Below are 8,801 nucleotides of genomic sequence, written 5' to 3' on the forward strand. Positions count from 1 at the left end.
TTTGCTGCGACTCTTGTTACTGTTACCACTACTTAACGGCCCATTCCATAAAAATTATCGGCCCAGTGTCTGTGGGTCTGACCAAATGGGCAGCCCAGTATTATATACTTTTGGGTCATAATCTATTTGATTGAACGGTGGGGTACCAAAGTTGCGTACCCCGTAATGAACCGGAATAGATCAAGCGATATGCAGCCTGTTCGGTTGGCTGGTTCGTATCGTTGCTGGTTCGTGAAGAAGTACTACTGGCTGGTTTGTGTGAGAGAAAAATACTGTTCCGGCTGAAAATTTACGATCGTTTACGACAAGCCACAGCCAAACGAATAGGCTGCATACAAATTGAAAAAGTCCGTCTGCCTCCTTCATACTATTGCGCAAGTATAATCTGCCTCTCTTCAATTAGAAAATCATATTTTTTAGAAAAAATCATTAGCTTTTCAAACCATCTGATTTACGTACCTCTTTAGGGCCTTATTTGGATGTTGTCGTATTCACCTTAATCCACATGTGTTAGGTGGATTGGAGCGGAATTTAGTTTAAGTTCCACTCCAATCCACCGCAACACACGTGGATTGATGCGAATCCGACTACATCTAAACAACGCTTTAAGCGGTTTTACCTAACATGGTGCCACATCACGAGGGAGATAAATCATACTTTTACGATAGTTTAGGGGTTAGTTAAACTTTATCCAAAAGAAACAATGGAAATATTTAAAAATATATATTTTTTTTTTCTAGAAAAAATATACATTTAAAAATACCCAAAATCTGATGTAATCTTATAATGTTCATAGAAATTTTGTTTTAACTTAGAAAACTATGAAACCATCTATATAATTATTTTCTAAAATCATGCTCTATATTTTTGTTCCTTGCTTAGAATTAATTGAATCTTATATGACCTCCTAAAACATGAAATTGGACCAAATATGAAATGGAAGATGTAGACCAAGACAAATCCTTGTAGACCACAACATGAATCACTATGCAACCTGCTATGCAAACTGCAAATAATGTTTTTTCAGCATCAATGTTTTGTTTAGCCATCGATACATGCACGGGAAAATCCAAATAAAAATATATCATGCTTTTTAACTTTGTAGCAGCACTATCTTCTCCAAAGGCAGGCGGCGGACCACAGGGTATGCTAGGTGGGCCACGACATACCCTGTGGGGCAGCACTGGCTTTACACACTTCACTTGCTTATCACATTAAATAAAAGAAAACTTTTGTTTCTTCGGTGGTTCGAGCCCTTTATAGCTTTTGTTTCTTTTTAATTTTTCAAACTTTTATCTGATTTTACTTTCATTTCTCAAAATTTTATCCACTCTTTTGTTACGTCCGTGAGATCTACTCGCCTTATTAGATACGGTTTTACTTTTATTTTTCAACTTTTTATCTGGTGTGTCCCCTGAGATATTCTCACCTAATTTTCTAATTTTTTGTCCCATCTTTGTTGTGTTCTGCAGAATTTCACCAACGTTTTAGTTTTTACTTTTCAATTATGTATCTCCTCTGAAAGTTAATAACTATAGATAATATGCTTCATCCTTTTTTCTAGTTTTGTCTTTTTGCTATTTTTATCCTATCTTATTGTATTTTTTATGAAATCTTCACCTTGAAGCTCGTCATGTAAAGTTTAGATTCTTACAACCTTGCAGGTATTAGCCTAGTTGTCGACAGAATATCGTCGACAGTCCTCCGAGGGGTATTCCACGAAGGTAGATTGATCGGCAGAGGAGCGTGAGATCAAGAACAAGAAGGCAACAGAGACACACAAGTTAGACAGGTTCAGACCGTCAGTATGACGTAATACCCTACTCCTGTGGTCTGTTGGTTTTTATTAGCTATCGTATGATATTGCGTGTCTGCATATGTATGTATCTTGATGTAGCCTGTCCGCTAGGGGACCCCTGCCTCTCCTTATATACTCTAGAGGGGCAGGGTTACAAGGAAAGTAGCCTATTTGGTACTATACAATATCTTGCAGTGCACGCCGAGCAGCGCCGTGCACGCCTTGATCTTGTGGGCTGGGCCACCTCCGATGGTGCGGCCCATATCTTGTCTTGTGGATACCGGGGGCCATATCCCCACAGCTAGTCCCTGAGCCTGACAGTAGATGACGTAGTCACGTGGTGCCAGGGTCAGAAAGTAGAAGACTAGCCGAGCAGGCAGCCAGACCCCGGGCATAGCTTCGAGATGAGAACAAGCACATTCACCGCATGGTGAAGTATGCCCACTTAGTCCCCGAGCCTCCTAGAAGATGAAGAATAAATCTTGTAGCAGGGTCAAAGAAAAAGAAGTTTGAAAGCTTGCCGATGTCATCTGACATGCGCGTATCAAGACCCTAGACGTGCTGCCCAAGATCAGCACCCCGATCCGAACTGCATGGAGCGGCTTGATAGCACGCCGATGAGACGTAGCAAGATCCGACCACCAACCGAGGAGTCCTCGGTGTCGCTGGCGATGTTCGAGCACCGAGAAGCGAGGATCCCCGGCGTCGCTGGCGATGACCGAGCACCGAGGAGTCCCCGGCGCCACTGGCGATGACCGAGCACCGAGGAGCAGGGAGTCCCTGGTGTCGCTGGTGATGATCGAGCACCGAGGAGCGGGGAGTCCCCGGCGTCGCTGGCGATGTCCGAGCACCAAGGAGCGAGGAGTCCCCAGCGTCGCTAGCGATGTCCGAGCACCGAGGAGCGAGAGGAGTCTCCGACGTCGCTGGCGATGACCGAGCACCGAGGAGCGAGGAGTCTCGGCGTCGCTGGTGATGTCCGAGCACCAAGGAGCGAGGAGTCCCCGGCGTCGCTGGCGATGTTCGAGCACTGAGGAGTCCCTAGCGTTGCTGGCGATGACCGAGCATCGAGGAGCGAGGAGTCCCCGGCGTTGCTGGCGATGACCGAGCACCGAGGAGCGAGGAGTCCCGACGTCGCTGGCGACGACCGAGCACCGAGGAGCGAGGAGTCCCTGACGTCGCTGGCGACGACCGAGCACCGAGGAGCGAGGAGTTCCCGACGTCGCTGGCGTTGTCCGAGCACCAAGGAGCGAGGAGTCCCGACGTCGCTGGTGATGACCAAGCACCGAGGAGCGAGGAGTTCCCAGCGTCACTGGCGATGACCGAGCACCGAGGAGCGAGGAGTCCCCGGTGTTGCTGGCGATGTTCGAGCACCGAGGTGGGAGGAGTCCCCGGCGTCGCTGGCGATGTCTGAGGACCGAGGAGCGAGGAGTCCCCAGTGTCGCTGGTGATATTCGAGCACCAAGGAGTCCCCGGCGTAGCTGGTGATGTCCGAGCATCGAGGAGTTCCCGGCGAAGCTAGCGAGGTCCGAGCACTGGCATAGCTAGAAAGATCCGAGCACCGACATAGCTGGCAACGTCCGTGCGGTGAAGTGTGCCCACTTAGTCCTCGAGCATGAAGAAACCGAGCGCCGAGGAGTCCCCGGCGTAACTGGCAATGAAGCACGAGCGACGAACAGTCTGGTCAACTGGTCGGCGGTGAAGTGAGCATTGAGTAGAAGCGATCGACGAACAGTCTGATCAACTGGTCGACGACAGAGTCCATGAACCAAGCGGTCCGACCAGTTGATCGGTGGAGAAGCCCGAGCACCAGGTGATCCGATCACCTGGACGATGACCCTACAATACAAACATGTAGAACGGGTAGTACATGATGTAAAAATATATGAACTCCGAAGAAAAAATAGCGTATGTAGCTTGGCGATCAGTTGGAGCGAAGATGTATTTAATATAAACCGCCCGAACATTTAGTGTGTAGCTGAGTCTCCAACCCTAGCTAGCCTGTTAACCATAACGCGGAGCGCGGAGCCCGTGCACGTGTAGGAGGAACATGCATGACCAAGGAGCCACTGCCGACCACCCATAACGCAGAGCGTGGAGCCCGTAGCACGTGTAGGGAGGAGCCGGAGACAGGGCCATCTCTAGAGGCGTTCGAGCATCAACGCGACTGTTCAGAGGTTTAGAAAATCGTTTGGAGAGCAAACATGGAGAAAACTGCTCGGAGAAACATTATGGTGATATACGGAGATTGAAGAATATTTAGAATAATATTAAAACGTGACTTAGCTTTAGACACAAAGTCTGGTTGGCAACGTATGGCGTTATCTTGTCGGCGAGAGGATGGACGTCTTTAACCTGGTCAGCGAATCTGCCCCTTAGGGCATGTTGGTAAGCGGCTGCGGCGTTGGTGAACCCGAAGGGCAGAGCCGCAACTCCTAGAGTTTTCCAAGCAGCCCCCGATAGATCTGGATCGGAGGGTGGTCGGTGCTGAACTAAAGTATCCAGGGCCGATTCGACGATGAAGAGGCAATCGACAAGCTTCAGGCCGACCCGATCGATGAATTAGATCAGATCGTCATTGTTGATCTGCCCCCTCTGGTAGCGAGGAAGCGGGCAGTGAGTCGTTGATGAAGGCGACCTCGGAAGTGGTTTCAAGATCGGATCTACAGCTGCAGGAGCGGGGGTGGTCGGCGCAAAAACGATCTGCACCGGCTCGAGGAGCTCTCCGACTCCGTCAGCGTTGATGGTCCATGAGATCGATCCGACCGTGAAGATCTGGCCGGGCTGCGGGAGGGACGAAGAGCCTACGAAAAAGTCATCTTGTTCGACAAGGAAACAGCACGCCCACCCCTACCTGGCGCGCCAACTGTCGACAGAATATCGTCGGCAGTCCTCCGAGGGGTATCCCACAAAGGTGGATTGATCGACAGAGGAGCGTGAGATCAAGAACAAAAAGGCAACAGAGACACACAAGTTAGACAGGTTCAGGCCGTCAGTATGACGTAATACTCTACTTTTGTGGTCTGTTGGTTTGTATTAGCTATCGTATGATATTACGTGTCTGCATATGTATGTATCTTGATGTAGCATGTCCGCTAGGGGACCCCTGCCTCTCCTTATATACTCTGGAGGGGTAGGGTTACAAGGAAAGTAGCCTATTTGATACTATACAATATATTGCGGTGCACGCCGAGCAGCGCTGTGCACGTCTGGATCTTGTGGGCTAGGGCACCTCTGATGGTGCGGCCCATGTCTTGTCTTGTGGATACCGGGGGCCATATCCCCACACCACTGGAGCGTGACATGGTTGTTGAATTGTGCCGTGAGCATATGCCAAATAAAGTAGTTCTGTAAGATTCTTTTTTGAATAATTTGAACTACTGAAATAGTGTTTGGACTATTTGTATTGTAATTTATTTGTACAAATTTTGAGTTTTAGAAATTTTATACCGAATTGCGGAGCAAATTCCTATAATTATATCGAATTGCTAAATGGAGTTGACTGAATTGCATGGTTTTTTTTTTTTTTTTTGGCATACCCTCTAGCGAAATCATAGGTCCGCCACTATCCAAAGGACATCACAACGATGGCGTGTGAAGACTCACTTGACCATCAGCGGTAGCCGGCGTGCGACTTCTCACACTGGATCCGATATTAGTGACTTTGCTGGCAACATCTGGATGGACGCGACCACTTCCTTGTTCGTCGTTGACATCGTAGGTTTGCGCGCGCATCGAAAGCATGTGAACGAGTAGGAAGGCATTTTACACGGGCTCAAGCTTTGTTGTTCCTAAAATCATGCTACATATTATGATGCCTAGCTCAGAAAGACATGAACATGATTTTACAAAAAAAAGATAAAACTATTTTCATTTTCTGGTTTAAATTTTTTCTAATATTAAACCAGATTTTAGTATTTTAAAATTCATATATTTATTCAAAAAATGGATATTTTTTGAAAATTATTTCTATTTCATTTTTTGAAAAGTTTATTTAATTGACCCGCTGAACAATCGCGAAATTCCGACTAAAAAATCTGGAGGAGTCGAAAATCTGATTTTTGGATTGAGGGAGACAAATCAGACTTGTGCAATAGTTGAGAGAGATCGGAGCAAACATTTTCCAAACAAATTCATTTGGAACTGTTGAAGCAGGTACATCTGCTTAAATGGATCAAGGGATCAAATGAAACAAATCTCAAGCGTAGCGGGCTGGGCCAAGGCGAAGTCAGTGGAGTCGATAGGCATTATGTAAAGTCGAGCGCTGCAAATGTTGTGGTTATCATGCAACTTTACATCCTAAGTACTCTGAATCATCCGTCGCGAATTCTCCCTGAATCCATCGGTCTCGAATTCTTGCTGCTCTACCTGGAATCCCTTGGTCAGTTGCGTGGAGAACGTAGCACTTTTGTCACACAAGAAATTGAACGAGACTGCGTGATCCATGAAAGAATGGACAGCATGTTAAAGACATACAGAGTTACAGTGTTTACAGTTTAACTACAAAGAACTTACGACCGTATAATAAGTACAACTAATACCCCCGTGTTTACGTCCAACATTATTTCAACCAAAGTATTAGCGCAGGGGAAAAAATACATAAAAGAATGTTAATCGAAGTTCCTAATAAAGAAAGAGAAATTTGAAATTACAAACAATTGTTTTCCTTCCAAGGTTTCCAGTCTGCACCGTGTCACAACGTGGCACAGTACTCGCTCTCGAGCTCGTCCGGCGTGGTGCGCGAACCGGCCGCTGACGGCGCGCGCACGTGCCCGACCATGGACACGCGCAGCGCCTCCTCCTCGTAGGCCCGCCGCTCCATCTCCGCCATCTCCGACTTGCGACGCTGGATGCTGACCACGGCCACGGCGACCATCCCCAGAAGCACGGTGCCGCCCGCGCCCAGCGCCGCGCCGAACAGCGCCAGCTTCCACTTGCTGACCTCCCCTATATCCGCCTCCCCGGCGCCGCCGCCGCCACTGCCGCCGCCGTCGCCGGCTCCACCCACGACGAGCGCGAAGTGGCCCTGGTCCGACGAGTGGCAGGTGTTGGTCCCCTCCTCCACGTCCGTGACGGTGACGCTGCCGTTCAGCCCCACGGCCAGGCAGAGCGCCGCGGCGCCCGGCTGGAGCGCGGGGATGGCCACGGAGAAGTTGACGCGGATGGCGGCGCCCGTGAGGTCGATCTGCAGCGCCGCCGTGCCGTTGCGCCGCGCCAGGCCGTAGAACATGAGCCCGAGCACCGGCGACGCGAGGCGGTACCCGGCGCCCACCGCGTACTCGTCGTACACGGAGGAGAGGTTCCCCAGGTTGACGCGCACCGCGATGAGGTGCGCGGCGGCGCGGCCGCGCACGGCGAGCCCCGGCGGCACGGAGAACTCGCCGAACCGCCGGACGCCGTACCTCCGGAGGCTCCCCGCGCGGAACCGCGCCACGGTGGCGTCGACGCCCGACAGGCTCCCCGGTAGCGAGAGCGGGTACGCGACGGCCGTCCTCCGGTGCCGCCCGTGGTACCACTCCTCGGCGGCCTCCTGAACGACGTCGTCGAGCAGGACCGTGTCCTGCAGCTCCAGCTGCTGCGGAACGGCGAGCGCAACGGTCCCCGAGAGGGACAGCAGCAGCAGCAGCAGAACACTTGTCGTCATGGCAGCTGGAAATAGAAGCGGTGGCGTGATACAGTGACAGCATGGGACATTTTAGTTGGACGAGTGAAAGCGAGCATGACGGCGACGCGAAAAGCTTCTTTGTAATGGCGTAGCATCAGGCTGTGACTTGTGATGGAAGCATATGGCACTGTGGCAGAACTGCAGTAGCATGTAGCATGGTTAGGTTTCGATCTGGATTAACAGGAGAGTAATGTATGCGCCATTGTACGGGAGGGAGCGTGATGGCAGGATGGTGTATGATTTATTACCGGGCGAAAGTGTACGTAGGGGTGTGGTTTGCAGGGACAGGACGCGCCCCGTTCGTTTGGCCTTATTTGATTTATAAGCCGTATTTTTTGAGCCAACGAATAGCATTTTTCTCTCACACTAAATCAACCAATAGTACTTTCAGCTATGACTTATCAGCCAAACGAGCCCAAACGAACATGACGTAGGTTTCTCGTAGAGCTGTTGATTAGCCCTCGTGGTGACCGGTGAGGGGGCAGTAGTAAAAAGCTCGCCACTTGCGAGACATGGATTGGGGACGAAGGTTCTTCATCAGTGCAGCTATAATCATTACACCATATTCGTTTGATCGTATCAGTCATACTTATCAGCCATGATACAGTGTTTTTCTCTCACAATAAAACAACATCAGTCGGTTTATAAGCTACAGAAACAATCAAGCGAATCGGGCAACATGTCCATGGAACTCTGGATGCCAGCAGGGGAATTGTCAAAAGGAAGGAGGCCTTTTTTTTTTGAAGCGGCTCCTGCTCCTGCAATCGAACGTTCCATGGAAGCTATTCCTAGCTAGCTACGTACTCTGCAACAGGGTGTGTGTGTGAACTCTGAAACATGAAAAAAGCACCATTTTCTTCGTCCAGATTTCAGAACATTCGGCTCTTTCAGTAGGAGGGGAAGGTGCCGTCTGATTTGGGAGTAGGGTAGAGATCTGCTATTCGGCTGGGGCTTAAACGATCATATATGATCGTGGATTATTATGGTTGGCTGATTTAGCGTGAGAGAAAAATATTATTCTGACCGAAAATTTACGAAAAGACTGCTGGGCCTTGTTTAGATCCCATCAAAGTTCCAAGTTTTTTCACTCTCTCTCCATCACATCAATTTTTAGCCGCTTGCATGGAGTATTAAATGTAGGTAAAAAAAATAACTAATTACACAGTTTAGTTGGAAATCACGAGATGAATCTTTTGAGCCTAGTTGGTTCATGATTGGACAATATTTGCCAAATAAGACGAAAATGGTACTATTCATCAGGTTGAAAAATGTTTCAATCTAAACAAGGCCTGATCTCAAGAAGATTAGTTACTCAGTGCACTGTTCTCTACAGTATGAGTT

At 49.1% G+C, this 8,801-nt stretch overlaps 1 pseudogene; it reads right to left on the bottom strand.

Moving 5' to 3' along the window:
- Nucleotides 1-6,267: 6,267 nt before the first annotated feature.
- On the bottom strand, nt 6,268-7,516 carry LOC136495198 (uncharacterized; annotated as a pseudogene).
- Between the last annotated feature and the right edge of the window lie 1,285 nt (nt 7,517-8,801).

This window comes from Miscanthus floridulus, chromosome 12 (genome assembly GCF_019320115.1).
Source record: "Miscanthus floridulus cultivar M001 chromosome 12, ASM1932011v1, whole genome shotgun sequence".
Lineage (NCBI taxonomy): Eukaryota > Viridiplantae > Streptophyta > Magnoliopsida > Poales > Poaceae > Miscanthus > Miscanthus floridulus.